Raw genomic sequence first — 16,543 nt, forward strand, 5'->3', positions numbered from 1 at the left:
ACGTACTCTACCAGGGCCTTCACTAACTCTCAATTTGTAAAAAAGCTGCCATTATTCCAGTAAATTCGTGAAGTACCAGTTGAAAAGGAAGGAGTAGAAACTGCCTGTTACTCCCTTCCTTCCCCGTCCCCAGCACTGTTACGACATTTGAATTATACCTGAGAGTGCAGCCTCTCGCCATCACAACCTACCTGGGCACAGGGTCAGAGAGCTGTGAATGGGAACCGCACCCCTGTTCCTTCCCATGCTTGCTTTTACCGCTCTGCCCTTCGCACGCAGTCCCTCCAAATGTCGCTAGGGTGATACCCCGAAACTGTAGTGCACAGATACTGTGAGGGATACTGTCCTTAGATCACACTGTTCTCCCCATCAGAGCCCAGGAGAGAAAATCTTCTCTGGTCCGCGGGATTTGTTTTGTCTCGAGGTTTGTTTGGTGTCCTGATAAATGACCTTAAAACTTTCCATGGAAAAAGATCATTTATTTTTGGTCATGAAATCTCTGCTCCAGGAATTCCAAGAAGAAACTGCGGGGTGGCTTGTCTCTGCTCCATGATGTTCTCAGGCTCACTCGGAAGCCTCCAATATAGGAATTCCATGTGTGGTGGATGGTTCTTTATATGTAGTGGTTGGATCCCAAATCTGAGGGAAGAGGGGAGGGGAGGAAGAGAGAACATGGAGAGGGACAAGGAGAGTGAGAGAGAATGCTAAGTAGAAGCTGAATTGTATTTTGTGACTGGGCTGTGGAAATCTCATACTATCATTTCTCCCTACCTGTTGAGGCAGCCCCCAAATTATTCCCCAAGTTCAAGGAGAAGGGAGTCCATCTCTAGAGGAAGAGTATAAGGGACTAGAAATACTTCTGTGTTCAGTTCTGAGAATCAGGATTTCCTGTAAGACCTCTCTGATATACAGTGTGCTCTGCATAATAATTTCTTAGGAATCCTAGAAAAAAAATTGAGACTTCCACCGTAAGGCTGTGAGGAGTGTAAGACTTCATACTACACGTCAGTGTGCAAAGCTTACTCAGGCTTCACAGTACTCCCTTCCCCTTCCAACTTATCGTCCTCATCAACTTGTGTGTGTGAATGTATACCTGTGTGAGTGTACATGTTTGTATGTGTGTGTGAGTGTAGATGTGAGTGTGTGTATGTGTCTGAGTGTGTATGTGTATGAATGTGTTATGTATGTGTGAGCAAATGTATGTGTATATGTATGTGTGTGTTTATGTGAGAATGTGTGTGTATGTGTATGAGAGTGTGAGTGTGTGTTTATGTGTGTGAGCATGTGTTTATGTGTATGTGAGTGTGTAAGTGTGTGGGAATGTGTGTTTACGTGTGTGTATGTGAGAATGTGTGTGTTTATGTGTGTGAGTGTGTATGTATGTGAGAATGTGAGTGTGTGTTTATGTATGTGTATTTACGTGTGTTTATGTATGTGTGAGTGTGTATGTATGTGAGAATGTGAGTATGTGCTTATATGTGTGTGAGTGTGTGTTTATGTGTATGTGTTTATGTGTGTGTGTTTATGTGTATGTGTTTATGTGTGTGAGTGTATATTCATGTGTGTTTATGTGTGTGTGAGTGTGTGTGTGTACATGTACATGCCATGGTTGGGGAGCAGAGATCAGAGAACAAGCTCAGATGTCAGTCCTTGCCTTTCCTTTCCTTCTTAGCAGAGTCTGAGACTCTGTAAGTCAGGTCGTCTGGTCCCTGAGGTTCTGGGGAAACCCTGCCTCTGCCTCCCATTTCCCTCTGGCACACTGGGATTCCAGATGCTTATGCTGCAGCATCTGCTTGTACAGAGGTTCCGGGGATCAGAACTTGGGTCTCCAGGCTTGAACAGCAAGCACATTCACTCACTGAGCCAGCCTTCCTCATCAGTTTTTACTTTATTTTATATTTTATATAGAATTCTAAATTACTATAAATAATTGTGTGTGTGTGGGGGGGGAACTGGGATATAAATAACTAAAATAGAACTCCAGGAAAACAATTATGTCTGTGTACTAAATTCATTTCAAAATGAAGAATAAGAACAAGCAATTCCAGAATCAAATCTCAACGAATACTCCGACATACAAATTCTAATATTAATTTATACTAGTTTGGAGTAGAGATGCAGAATAATACTTTATCTTCCAAACAGAATTTCTGATTTGTGCAATGACATGGTTTTGATCTATCATCTTGGAATGTATCTAGAATAAGTGAATTTTACTTTGTAATTATAGTTTGGAAATGTGAATTTTAAATAGTTCTGATAGACTTATTTTATCTACTTAAAATATTTTGTATTATAGCACTTAACAATAATATACTTTTTTGGGAAAGCTAGACTAAAAATTTATTCAGATTCTGGGCATGGCTTTTTATAAAAAACATAATACTATTTAATTTTTCAATGAAGTAATTATGTAGTCATCTTCCTATCTTTTCCACTAAAGATGAGCTATTATGTAATTTCCCCATGATGTAATTAACATTTTATTTGACACATCCATGTCAGGGATTCCTTATCTATGAAGAGCAATGAGCTTTATTAACTATGCCATCTACCACATTAGATTTATTATAATCAAATTTCATTTCGCTTCATTTGTTTAGCACATTACTTCTGGGCTGCAAAACCAATTTATCCCTCTGTGTATGAATCGATTATTTCATGAAAAGGTAGCCACTATAAGTATTAGATATAAAAATTACCATAGTGCAGCTTGCAATCACCAAGCTGAAATGTGATCATCCAGGAAGAGGGGTTAATTTAATGGTTTGTGGTCATTTCTCACGGACGTTCAGCAGAGTGCTGCAAAGTCAGAACACTTGCTGTAGATGAATGTTCTTACATGCCCCGTGACTATCTATTTGAGTCTTTGTGTTCTTACTATAAAAATTAGAATTATTACTTAAGGTTTTATCACTATTTTATTAAGCTTTAAGGCAACTGATTAAGTTATTTAAAAAAGAAGTTCATTAGCATGGCAGACGTGTGGCCCTCCAATAGCTATGACTGTGGGTATAACATGATATATTGGGTCACTGTTCTCTTGACACACTTCACAGTTATGGTGTAAATCTCTGTGCCTCTCCTCCATTCCAGTTGAAACAATCTTGACTGCGGTGGCAGGAAGGGGTGAAGCATTTGGGGAGGTGATTCTGTCATGAGGATCGATGTCCTTATAAACGGTCCAGCCCTTCTTTCCTTTCTGCCTGTAGGGTCAGCCTTAGGTACCTGCCCCCACCGCCCGATCTGCCATCCGAAGATGCAGGAAGAAGGCGTTACATCAAAGAACAGCCTCCAGCAACCTGTCAGTGCCTTGTTCGAGGACTTCCCAGCCTCTGATACGCTACACAAAGAAATCGTTCCCTCACTCAGTATGCACAGACTAGGACTCGGATCTTTCTTTGTCAGCCTGCCTTGACATGCTCTGCTCTGTCTCTCTGGACCCTTCTGTCAAGAGTCCTACCTAAATCCCAAAGCCTAGATCTGAATGAGAGATCTGTGATTTCTTATTCCTCCCAGGTAGAACCTTTATTCAGCTTTGCACGTCGGTCACAGTGTTTATTAGTATCTCCTCACCATAGCATTCTGCAGGTATTTCTCATCTTCCTCCAGCTTCCTTCCCAACCCTTTGCTGTTGTTTAGGTTCCTGATGGGAAGAATATTTTAAAAATTACTCAACATGCTTGCTACAGATGGTGAATCGAGGCTGGAAGTGCAGCCTGGTGAGAGAACACCTGTTTGCCTAGTGTGCCTGACATCCTGGGTTCAATCCCTAGCACCGGGAGAAAAAAAAGAGACCAGAAAAGATAGTGACAGATTTTATTCATATGAACAGAGTACTGAGGGCATCCATATGTAATACTGATCACTATCAGTTCTGATCCGGTTCCTAACCCCCCACCATCCGGGATGTCTGATCATCTAGATGGGTCTTGAGGAAGGATCATGTAGGTTAGGTGAGGGAAAATATTGAAAAACTCTGAATATGGGCAGGCAATTAGGAGTTTATAACCAAGGAGGAGGCTGGGGTCATGGGAGGGGCAACTGGTCAGAGGAAATAGGACAGCTACTTTTGGTTGTCAACTCAACACTCTAGGGAGGAGGGAATCTCAGCTGAGGAACTGCCTCCATCAGATTGGCCTGTGGGGCATTTTCTTGATTGCTAATTGACATAAGAGAGCCCAGTCCGCTGTAGACAGTATACAAAGGCTAGCTGAGCAAGCCAAAAGGAGCAAGGCAGTAAGTAGTTAGTTGTATAAAGAAAAGCTAGCTCAGTCTGGGTGTGGTAGTGCATTCAGTTTAATCCTAGCAGTCAGAAATCAGAGGCAGGTGAATCCCAGTAGTCTGGTTTACAAAGTAAGTTCCAGGTCAGCCAGGGAGACCCTGTCTAAACAAAGCAATACACACACACACACACACACACACACACACACACACACACACAGAGAGAGAGAGAGAGAGAGAGAGAGAGAGAGAGAGAGAGAGAGAGAGAGAGAGAGAGAGAGGCAGGCAGGCAGAGAGACAGACAGAGAGAGACAGAGAGACAGAGAGAATGATAGAGATAGAGAGCTGATCAGTATTTTCTGCTTCTAGCTCCTTCCTACCTTGAGTTTCTGCCCTGGCTTCTCTGTATGATGGACTGTAACCCGTAAGGTGAAATGAACCTTTCCTCATCTAGTTGCTTTGTTTATTATAGCAACAGAGAGCAACTCAAACAAGAAACATCAGGACCCGGGTAGATTCTTCTTCACCCAACCTACAAGATCCTTCCTCAACACCCATCTAGGTGATCGGACATCCCGGATGGTGGGGGATTAGGAACCGGATCAGAACTGACGGTGATCAGTATTACATATGGAGGCTCTTGCTATGTTGACTTAGGAGGTTCTTTGCTAGGATTGTGTTTTACAAGAAAAGACACAGATAGGCCTGGGCAAAGGTGTGGGGGCCCAGCTGAAGTTCGACATCTCTCAGAAGTTCTGCATCTTAGGACTTTGTCTCCTCCACAGGCTATGCACATAGAAGATCCTCCAACATACTGAGCAAGAGTTCAATTGTAACTCCAACTCTGCATGCCAATGAAGTGTGTGTAAAATACACAATCACACTCTATGAGGTGATAGAGAGCTGCAATGGTGTATGCCCGCTCTGGCTGTTGTGTGTGGTGTTGGGTTTGCACAGAATTTGTATATTGTTCTTTTACTTATCATACTGATGTGAATCTGAGCCATTAGAATGATCCTATATCTCAACAATTCTTCTCCCCTCTCTTAAAATATGTATAAAAGCAAAAATTGACTCAGAGTAACCAGATATGTTGGACAGATAGGTACAGTTTCACCCAGAGAGAATAAATCCTTCACAGGATTCTCCCATCTCATACAGTTCATATTCTCCTTCAATTTTCTAAACAAATTACCATGGATTTTATTTCAACTGAAAAGGAAACTGATAATAGAAGCCATTTCACAGTAATTCCAAACACAAAAACCCTCAAACCTAAACTACATCCATACAATTTGTGGGATGGCAGATAATAATCCTTTAGCTCCCCAATTTCTGAAGGAGTGAATGGAGGCCAGTAAGCTTTAGAGTCAAGGTCACCCCACTCATCAACAATACAGTTTAAAATAAACTTAGCTGACATATTCAACTCCCCTATCAAATCCTTTTACAAAATGTGTGTATGTGTGTGTTCATTTGTGTATGTGTGTGAGTGTGTGTGTGTGTGTGTGTGTGTGTGTGTGTGAGAGAGAGAGAGAGAGAGAGAGAGAGAGAGAGAGAGAGAGAGAGAGAGAGAGAGAGAGAGAGAATATATGTGGAACTCAGAGGACAAACTCTGGGTGCTGTTCCTCAGGAGCATCATCTACTTCCTCTGAGACAGAGCCTCTTATTGGTCTGATGCTTATGGACACCAGTGATCCTCATGTCTCCTCATTGCCAGGATTACAATTGTGCACCATCATGCTAGGCATCATTATGTAGGGTCTGAGGATTGAACACAATCCTCACGCTTGGGAGACACACACTTTCCTGACTGAGCTATCTTTTCACCCCCTAAAGAATTTTTTTATTATCTGTTAACTACCACAGTCAAAAATGCAAGTTGGAGCATAGCTAAATCACTGGCTCTTCATGAAGATTTTTGCTGTGTTGATCTATGTGGATACTTTATATTTTCCTTGTTTATTTTATTGCTCCCAAATGCCTCATTCAAAGGTACTATGTCATATATTTTCATTTGTTGAGATGTAAAAGATTTCAAAAATTTCCATGTTCCCAACATGGGAAAATGTCATAGAATATTATTTTAAGATGTGTTTCATTTGTTTATGCTGTGGAACATTTGCTTAATGATGAAAAGATGTATTGCATTCCTTTATGTTGTATTTGTTTAACTCTGTGAAGCTGTGTTACTTTGCCTGTCTAAAACACCTGATGTTCTAATAAAGAGCTGAATGGCCAATTGTGAGGCAGGAGAAAAGATAGGTGGGGCTGGCAGGCAGAGAGAATAAATAGAAGGAGAAATCTGGGAGGAAAGGAAGAAGGGCAAGAGGGATCAAAAAGGAGGACATCAGGGGCCAGCCACTCAGCCAGCCATGGAGAAAGACTGAAAGTAAGATGTACAGAAGTAAGAAAAGGAAAAAGTCCAGAGGCAAAAGGTAGATGGGATAATTTAGATTAAGAAAAGCTGGCCAGAAACAAGCCAAAGCTAAGGCCAGGCATTTATAATTAAGAATAAGCCTCTGTGTGTGATTTATCTGGGAGCTGGGTGGTGGGCCCCCCAAAAGAGCAAAACCCATCAGCTACATTTTTGCATTCCAATGTGGGGCTAGAGTATAGAACAACAACAAGAAAACAGCTAAATAACACCTCCTCCTCCCCCAGTTTCATTTATGCTTATAATATCCTTTGCCTTGTTAATTACAGCAGTAGCATTCTCCTTGATATTATACTCTGAAATTTGACAACAATTTATTGACAATACAACAAAGTTCTCTTCTAAGGACTCACATGCCCACTCTTTCATTAAGCACCTGAGGAAATTGCACCTGTCATAGCCAAAGGGAAACTGCCACTTGCCTGGCTTGTTTTCTCTGCATCTCCTGTATTAGCTAAATTAGGAGATGTTTTCAACAGAACCCTCCTCTCCCTGTGTACCCAGACATAGACTCAGGCTAAGATTATCTTCCTCTGATGGAGGGGGTCTGTACAACCTCCATGACCAGCAAAGGAATGATCCATGGAAGGCAGGAAAGCAGTTCAGTTTCACATGAATAAGTATCTGGTATTGGTTCAAATTTAGGTATATTTAAGCATAGCACAATTTGGTCAAAACTTCTGGTGATAATAACTCAATCCCGTGTGCACAACAAAGCATACATAAATCTCCTACTGGGACAAAGTAAGCTAAATAAAGATCAGATGTGACTACACTGGAACTCTCTGTGAAGTACATGACACCTTTCATAAAGATGGGTTTTATAGATTGACCGAGAGAAACACGCTTAGGATAAAGGTCTGGGGGAGGGTCTGGTGTGGCCACACAGAGAATGCAAAGGTCACCAGGCTAGAATGCAAGTCTGTTTCCAGTCTTCTGGGTAGATAACAGGTTATGCATTCCTTCCTTTGAAGGAACAACCCTGGGTGCTAACATCCTAGGTTTTCTCAGGGCTTCTCTGTGACTACAAGGACCTCTGTGCCTCCTACATTCTAAGCGTTATGACCCTGCAATATGAGAAGATCAGTATCCGTTATCCAGCCTCTTCCTGGACATAGAAGAACATATCTAGAGGGCTAGTGACAGCTCTGTAGGAAACCCTTCTGCAGCATGGCCAGATGGCATGGGGTGGTCTTTGAAGTGTTAAAAATGTATGTGGATATGAGCTACACAATATTTGGTATGTATTAAAATCACCACGGGACAAGTGGACATGGCTGCATTTTGAGCTTCATGGCAGTCAGACATGTTAGCTCCCTTCAGATGCTCTCACCTGGCTGACAACAATGGCTTCCGGGGGAAACAATCTGTTGTTTAAAGGCTTTAGCTCTGCACTCAGTTCTGTTGCCTGACTGTGCGCTTTGCCTCTTTTGGTTTCTGTTGTTTAAGAAAGTGGATTTTGGGCAGTCTGCCAAGGTCTAACCTGCCCTTTCTTAGGAAGGCCCCTTTGGGTGGTCAGGGTGAAACCCTGCCCTGCTGCCCTCCAGATGCACTGATTCCTTTTTTCTCAGGGGAGGAAACCTCAATGTTTATATTTTAAATGAAAGTAAAAATTTATACACGGGCCTTATTTTTACTGTTAATTTGTATTTGGCTTTTGCTAGCCAGGCTTTTACATTAAGAACAAGATATATTATTAATTTATGTGTGTGTATGTGTGTGTGTGTGTGTGTGTGTGTGTGTGTGTGTGTGTGTGTGTGTGTGAGTACACATGAGTGCAAGCATCCTTGGAGGTCAGAAGAGGGCATCAGATTCCCTGGAGCTAGCATTTGTAAGCTGACCAATGTTCTGGGAACAGAATTCTGGTCCTCCACAAGAGCAATGAGTTTTGATTGGTGAGCCACCTCTCTGGCCCATGGGAGTTTATCCTTGCTGGTTTTGGACTTAAGAAACACAGATGAGGGCTGGGCTGTGGTGGTGGTGCACACCTTTAATCCCAGCACTTGGGAGGCAGAGGCAGGCAGATCTCTGTGAGTTCGAGGCCAGCCTGGGCTACAGAGTGAGTTCCAGGAAAGGCGCAAAGCTACACAGAGAAACCCTGTCTTGAAACACCCCCCCCCAAAAAAAAAAAAGAAAGAAAGAAAAAAAGAAACACAGATGAGATACACTCCTCTACACTGAGGCTGATCTGCAGTAAATGGTGCAGAAGGCACATACAGTGTGCCTTAGGTTTTGAAGACCTGTAGCTGTCTGGCTTCGGGAGCCTTGAGTCTCCTGTATCTAGCTCCTACTGTGCTCTTCAGCATTTTACGATCTGTAGACATCGGTGGGAAGTTTCTGTGAAGTGAAGAATTATAGAGCAAAGATATGCTTGCTAAAAGGAACAAGGACAAGACCATAGTTTCCACTTCCTCACCTGGAGGATTTTAATAGTCTGCATTCCAGTGCTTCCTTTACTCATGGTGTGCAGTTTCCTACTTCAGGTAATCTATTTCTTGTGTTTTTAACCTATTTTAAGTTGGTTTCTATCTTCTTTGAGGTGCTTGAATTTTCAAATCAGTCAAATGTTTCCCGGCACCAGGTAGGATGTAGCAGCATGTCTTAGAAATCCACAGTATAGCAGGTCTTAACATTTGAGATCCATGTGAGATATTTGAAAGAAGAAATAAACACACGATAAAGTTGCTCTGGTAGAGACTGATCAAGAAGAAGGTTGGGTTGGCTGGACTCTGAGGTCAGCACAGAGTTAATCAAAGGTGGCTGTGGTTCAGCTATTGTTGAGAACTATCCTGCAGTTTTATTGCTGTTGTTATACTCCAGTAGATGGAAGGCACAGAACATAATTGATTTTTTCTTAGGTGACGGAGGCTCTTGATGGCTGAAGGCTATCATTGTGCACATCAGTTTGAACCGCAACATAATTGGATATATAGAAGGTTCCCGAGATGAGGCTGACTTTTCATTGAACCAGGACCACATTTTTTAAGTTGATCTAGAAAAATTAAATCTCTTTTCATATATATTTGTTATGGTGGTAGTGGCTTGTAGTAAACAAAATCCCCCGACTACTCCCACACAAAGAGAGACAGGTATTTTATTAGGGACTTCTTGTTAAGTTCAGTTTATCTGACTAATTATTTGTTGATTGAGACTTCATTATTTACAGTTCTGGGGGTCTGTCACTCCAGTCAGGAGTGTGTGATTTCCTCCTAACCTGGAAAGAGAATTTGGATAACTCTCACATCGAATTTGTTTATGAAAACTCAGTAAAATATGGATGAAAAAAATTTAAAATAAACAAATCATTCAATTACTTTTGGTAGAAAGAATACATTAAAATGGTGTGAAAGGAAATAAAGAAAGAATGGAAGGAGAGCCAGTGTGTGTGTGTGTGTGAGAGAGAGAGAGAGAGAGAGAGAGAGAGAGAGAGTTCATTTGCCAATTTACAGAATGACTGAGCCTAGTGAGAATATGAAATTTTAATAAAAATGATCTTTCAACAGATTTACTGGGTGGAGGTATGAAAATCAGTATAGCCACAGTTTCAGAAGACAGGTAATACGATGTAAATGAGGAAGAAGCTGGAGGGGTGTGTGTGGTGTGTGTGTGTGTGTGTGTGTGTGTGTGTGTGTGTGGTTTTGAGCGTGCAATCATGAAGTGAGGGCAGTGAGCAAAGGTGTTCAGGGCCTCACTGGGAAGCCAGCACGTTGAGAAGTGACCGCCATCGTGACAGAGAAATTCATGGACTCCCAATTATTATAAATATGGGGAATGCATTTACATTTTTGTTACCACTAACGGTCATGACTGGAAATCTAAATGCCGTGTACTGAAACGAATGTCCATCATGACAACACTTCTTTTAAAGGACAGTACTTCCTTTAAAAAGTCAGAAGCATCATCCGGTTTAGACGGATTTCTTTCGAAAATGGCAAGACCTGTATGTCTACTTGAGCTTCGTCACTTGTCGTGGCTTCTTTTCCTGTTGCTGTGATAAAAATACTGTGACAACAGCCACTTCATGGAGAAAAGGCTTATTTTAACTCTCAGTTCATGCTGGGGAGGTCAAGGCAGCAGGTGCTTGAAGCAGCTGCTCACATGATGCCCACAGTCAGAAGACAGCAAGATTGTAAGTATACTAGTGCCCAATTAGTGGTCTCCATTTTACACAGACCAGAACACCCTGCCTGGGAAATGGCTCCACCCACAATTATGAAAGATCTACCCACACCAACGAGTAGCATCAAGATAATCCCCACAGGCATGCCTAGAGGCCTAGAATCCCAGGGGAGTCTAGGTTCTGTCAGATAGACAACACCCACCATCACAACACCTCAGGTACAATCTCTGTTCTTCCGAAAATTTTGTATGCCAAATTTTAACTTTTCTAGTGAAAAATAAATGCATGGAATTGATGCATTTGCCAAGGTGAACACCACACAGGTGTTATCTGTGTGCATATATGTTGAGATGACATAGACGATACATATTCTCTCTTATATGCGCAAAACATGAGTAGAGCGCGTGTCAGAAACGGCCCCTGAAAGGAATGCTCTTTCCTATTTTAATGTTTAAGAAGAAGCATTGTATGCATCCCATGGGTAACTACCCTGCCTTGCCTCTTTTTGCTGCAAATCTTGCCTAGCCATGCTAAAAACCTTTCCCCAGCTTCCCGCTTAAAGATGTTGCTGTGTTTATGTGTGTACAGATAGCAAGCCAAGAAATCACTGTAGAACCACTACTGCCAGGCACAATTTAATCTTTTATACTGAACATTTGCCTTGAATTTGGGGAGCTGCTGTAGTCTCCAGGGAAAATTTCTCTTTGCTCCTTTCCAGGTGAGCTATTGAAAAGGCCACCGAGAGGGTTAACAACATGGACTTGAGCTGAGCTGGTGAGTAACGTTCATTTAATCAGAATGTACTCTTTGTTCTCCCAGCCCTCTGCCTTTGTTCAGGTTCTCCATTCTGCCTGATAAACACGGTGTGCCCTACTTCCTTTTGCAAAGGCTACTACCCTAAAAGGCATTTGATATTTTCCTTTCATGTCATGAAACATTGATAATGGCAGAGGAAAACAAGGCCTCCCTTTTCCTTCACCCACCAGAAAGCTAATTGGATAAAGTACCGTGTGAACTCAGAAGTCAGTGGTGCCTGCTTGTACGTAGGCTATAATTTTGGGCAGTTGAGCATTTTTTTCTTGGTGAGTTTGTGTGTGTGTGTGTGTGTGTGTGTGTGTATACATACATGTATGTTTGTGTATGTAGGTCAGAGATCCTCAATTGCTTGCCACCCTATTTTTTTAAGATTTTGTTTTATTTTGTATTATGTCTCTCTCTCTCTCTCTCTCTCTCTCTCTCTCTCTCTCTCTCTCTCTCTCTCTGTGTGTATGTGTGTGTATGTACATGTATGTTTGTGTATGTAGGTCAGAGATCCTCAATTGCTTGCCACCCTATTTTTTTAAGATTTTGTTTTATTTTGTATTATGTGTATCTGTGTGTGTGTGTGTGTGTGTATGCATTCGAGTGCAAGTGTTGGCAGAGGTCAGAAGAGGTGTGAGAGCCTCTGCAGCTGGGGTTCCAGACAGTTATGATCTACATGTGGATTCTGGGGACTGAATTCGAGTTCTCTGCAATAGCAGCAAGCCCTCTTATTGGAGCATATATCCAGCCTGACCTCATTTATTTTTTTGTGTGTTTTATTTTTTTTTTCAACATGGTCTCTCACTGAATCTGGCATGTACCTATTTGGCTATTCTGACTGGGCAATAAGTTCCAGGATGCTCCTGTCCCTACCTCCCCAACACTGGATTGCAGGCTTTTTAATTTGGGTGTTGGGACCCAAACTCAGCTCTCGGGTGGGTGAGACACTCACTTTCCTGACAGCCATCTCCCCAGCCCCAATGCTTTTATTTTGGTGAACTGTGTTCGGATTACAATCACGAAGCACCACTTTAATTTTGCTGTTAATTAATTGAGATAAAAGGGTACAAACGACATTTTATGAGATGTATAAGATAAATGGAGACCAAAGATATTTGTATGAAAAGAAGAAATGAAATTGAAGTATATCTACACCAATGTCCCTACAAGTATGACATATCTAAAATATGATGTATGAATATAGTGTAATTTAATTCATTTCCACATATACATAACTTAGACCTTATATTAGTTTGCTTTTCTATTCCTGTGATAAAACACCATGACCAAGGCAGCTTCCAGAAGGAAGCGTTTATTTGGCCTTCCAGTTCTAGAGGGATAGGCATCCATCGCCTTCACAGAAGGGGAGCATGGTAGCCAGCAGTCATGGCTACTGGAGAAGCTGAGGTTCCTATCTCAAACCATAAACAGGAAGCAGAGAGTGAACTGAGAAGGGTGTGTGGCTTTTGAAACCTCAAAGCCCAACTCCAGTGACATACTTCTTTCACAAGCCACACCTCCTAAACTCACCCAAAAGCATGACCCACTGGGACCAGGGTTTACAAATGCCCAAGACTATAGGGGATGGGACATCTCACTCAAACCACCATATACTCCCTTAATAAGCTTTATTACCTTCAGACAGGCATCGGTGTGGGCAAAAGAATATTGTCTTATAAACTCAAATGGCTAGGCCAGGATGTCCCCAACTCCTTCACAACCAAGGCACCAAATCTACCTGGACTTCAGCTTATTTTATTCAAAAATTACATAGTAGTAATAATAGGGGCTTGAGAGCTGAGAGAAACACACTCATGAGCACTCTTTGATATTCAACAAATAAGAACACTCGAGGGGCTGAAGACTCAGCAGTCAGAGCAATGGCTACTCTTCCAGAGGACCTGGGTTCAAGTCTCAGCACTCATATGGCAACTCACAACGATCTGTAACTCCTTTTCCAGGGGCTCTGACACCTGTGGCTGCTACAGGTCCCTGTGCTCATGTGCATATACCCATATGGAGATATGCACACCTATACATAGTTAAAAATAATAAAATAAATCTAAAATAATAAACAAATAGAATTGAAAAATCTTGCTTAAAAGAAAAAAAGAACATTCTATTCTCTTTCTGAATGGGAACAGGTTGGCTCAGAGTACTTGAGAGCAAGTGAGGGGGAGAGTAATAGAGAACAAGAGAAATGATTTTGTACCTGTCTCAAGAGGCTGGATTACAATAGTTTCATTTCAATAACCCCATTTGAACACTTAGCACCTGCTGAATTCATCGTTTTTGAATATCAAAGTTGTATTTTTAAGGGTAGATTTGAATTTTTGCTACTTCCAAGACTACCTAGAGTAAGTTTGTCTCTATATTGTCTAGAATCAAGCTTGAGAAAAATCTGTCTTGGTGACATCATAGAGTGTTTGCAAGCATACACAAATCATATTCACAGTCTGACCATAGTAAGGCAAATCTGTGTGTCTTTCAAATGACTTCTTCAGTTATTTCCAAAAACAGCTGCTTGTTCTTCCCCTGATGCTGACTTTGAAGGACCTGCATTTAATTGCAAGCATACCTTCCGGTTTACAGAGAACTAGCCAATCTATGCTTCTTGTTAACATCTATGGCTTACCTTGAAGAACATTCTGAGCTTATGTTGATGATACCATGGAAGACTCAAAGGCGCTAGTTAATGTAGTAGGCTCATCCTGGCTAATTAATCTTCATTGTTGTAATCAAGTTTCTGTGGGTAATTGGGGCTGATGCTGTAATGCAGTATAAATAAGAAAAGAATGAATCTTCGCATCTTGCCATAACACAGCGGGAGATCAAATTGTGTGAGCATTTCACTTTTGTAAGGGATAGTATGGGAGACTTTGAATGAGAAACAGGAAACTTAAATAGCTCTGGGCTGTCCATTACTCTCTAGGACACAGCTTGCTGACACGTCTCTGAATACTTCTTTTTAATATTCTGCTATTGCCCTCCAACATGCACCTGCTAATGTGGAGCCTTAAGTGTTTATAATTGTCAGGTAGTCCAGTGAAATCCTTGGTTGTAGAGAAGCTAATTTATCTTAGGGCCTGACTGAAATTGCATCTGCATCTCAATGGTATAGAGTGCCACAGAATGAAAGCAGCACTTAAAAAAAAAAAAAAAAAACAACGCAACACATTCTTCAGAGTAGCATGGTCAGGTCTCATTTTTTTAGAAGTGAAGCTTTGTAGGAGGGACATGACAGTGGCTTCTCGAGCAGTTCTTTGTACGTGAGATGGTGGTGATGACCTGGGGCCTATCTCAAAAGTTCACTAATGGACTTGTAAATGGTTGTAAATGAGTGAAATGCAAAGTGCTCTAAGGTTTGAAAAGAGTGGGCCAGAAATGATTTGGTATGTTCATAATGTCAGCTCTGACCTAACTATGATTACATAACCCAGACAATTAACTTGAAGAGGAAGAAGATTTGTTTAGCTCACGGATCCAGAGGCTCTTGTCCAATGTTAGGTGGACTTGTCTCCTTGGACCCCTCCTGGAGGTGCTGAATAACAAGTGTGTAGCAACTCTCACATTATAAACCAGAAAACAGAGAGAACAAGAGAAAGGGGCTGGAGAGACCGCTGTAGCTGTGAGCAGGTACTGCTGCAACAGAGGACCTGGGTTCAGCTCTCAGCACCACATCAGGTAGTTCACAACTGCCTGGAACTCCATCTCTAGGGGATAAGATGCCCTCTTCTGGCCTCCATGAACACTGCACTCATATGCACATACAGGCACACAGACTTTTTTTTTTAAGAAGAGACCAAGGTTGGGCGTGGTGGCATATACCTGCAAACCCAGCACTTAGGAGGCAGAGGCAGGAGGATTGATGAGGGCTCCAGATCAGCCTGAGCTACAGAGTAAGAGCCAATGTCAAAAACAAAACATAACGAACAAGGGAGCTGATGAGATGACATGGCTCAGGCAGAGGGCTTGCCGAGTGAGTCTGAGGATCTGAGTTTGGATCCTTAGCACCCACCTAAAAAAGAGGACATCTGTGAGCCAGAAATCCTGATACTGGGGAGGCAGAGACAGGAGGGTCTCTGGAACTCAGTGACCAGCTGAAGACATTGGTAAAGTCTAGGTACAGCAAAAGCCCATGAGAAGTCACTTTGTTTTGCCACCCATAAACACGTGAGGCCAACTTTGTGTTACCCTGTGCACCTATACTTTCCAAAGTCAGCTCCCAAACCCTCAGGCCAGCCTCAGATTCAATGAAATCCTTATGTTTTGTTTAATTAAATAACGATGACTTTGAAGTCGATGGAAACCATGACTTCAGGTAAAGTTGAGCACCAATTAGCTGTCAATAAATAGAAGACATCCATTTGGTTGTTATAATTCTCCAGTCATCACAAGTGTGTTCTAAAGATTTGTTTTTATTTTTTATTTATATGTCTGTGACTGTATGCTTTCTGACTCTTACTGAACCTAGAAATGGCTGTTTCAGATAGATTGCCTGGCAAACAAGCCCCTCGAAATCAACCATCCCAAGTTTCCTTCTTAAAGGTACTCTATCTCACCCCATGAGGCTTGGCAATGAGGCTTCCATTTTCATTGGTGATTTATTCTGTGGTGTATTGGTTGTTTGGGAGCATGTTCTTTTGTGAACCTTTCAAAATTTCTCCCATTACTGCTGTTCTTAGTTATTAGTTTTCTATCATTGTGTTCTGAAGTAGCATTAGATGTGAGTTCAATGTGCTTAGGGTTTGTAGGGTTTAAGACAATAAAAGACTTGTTTTGTGGTAAACACCTGTTTTTTTGTAGACATTGTTCCCTATGCACTGGACAAAATGTGCATATTCTGCTGCTGTTGGGTGGAAAGTTCAGTCTATGTTTGTTGGGTCTATTTGGTCAAAATTTAATGCAGCCTGGCATTTGTGAATTTCTGACTGATTGGTACATACATTGTTAGACGTGAG

Source organism: Peromyscus leucopus, chromosome 16_21 (assembly GCF_004664715.2).
Source record: "Peromyscus leucopus breed LL Stock chromosome 16_21, UCI_PerLeu_2.1, whole genome shotgun sequence".
Lineage (NCBI taxonomy): Eukaryota > Metazoa > Chordata > Mammalia > Rodentia > Cricetidae > Peromyscus > Peromyscus leucopus.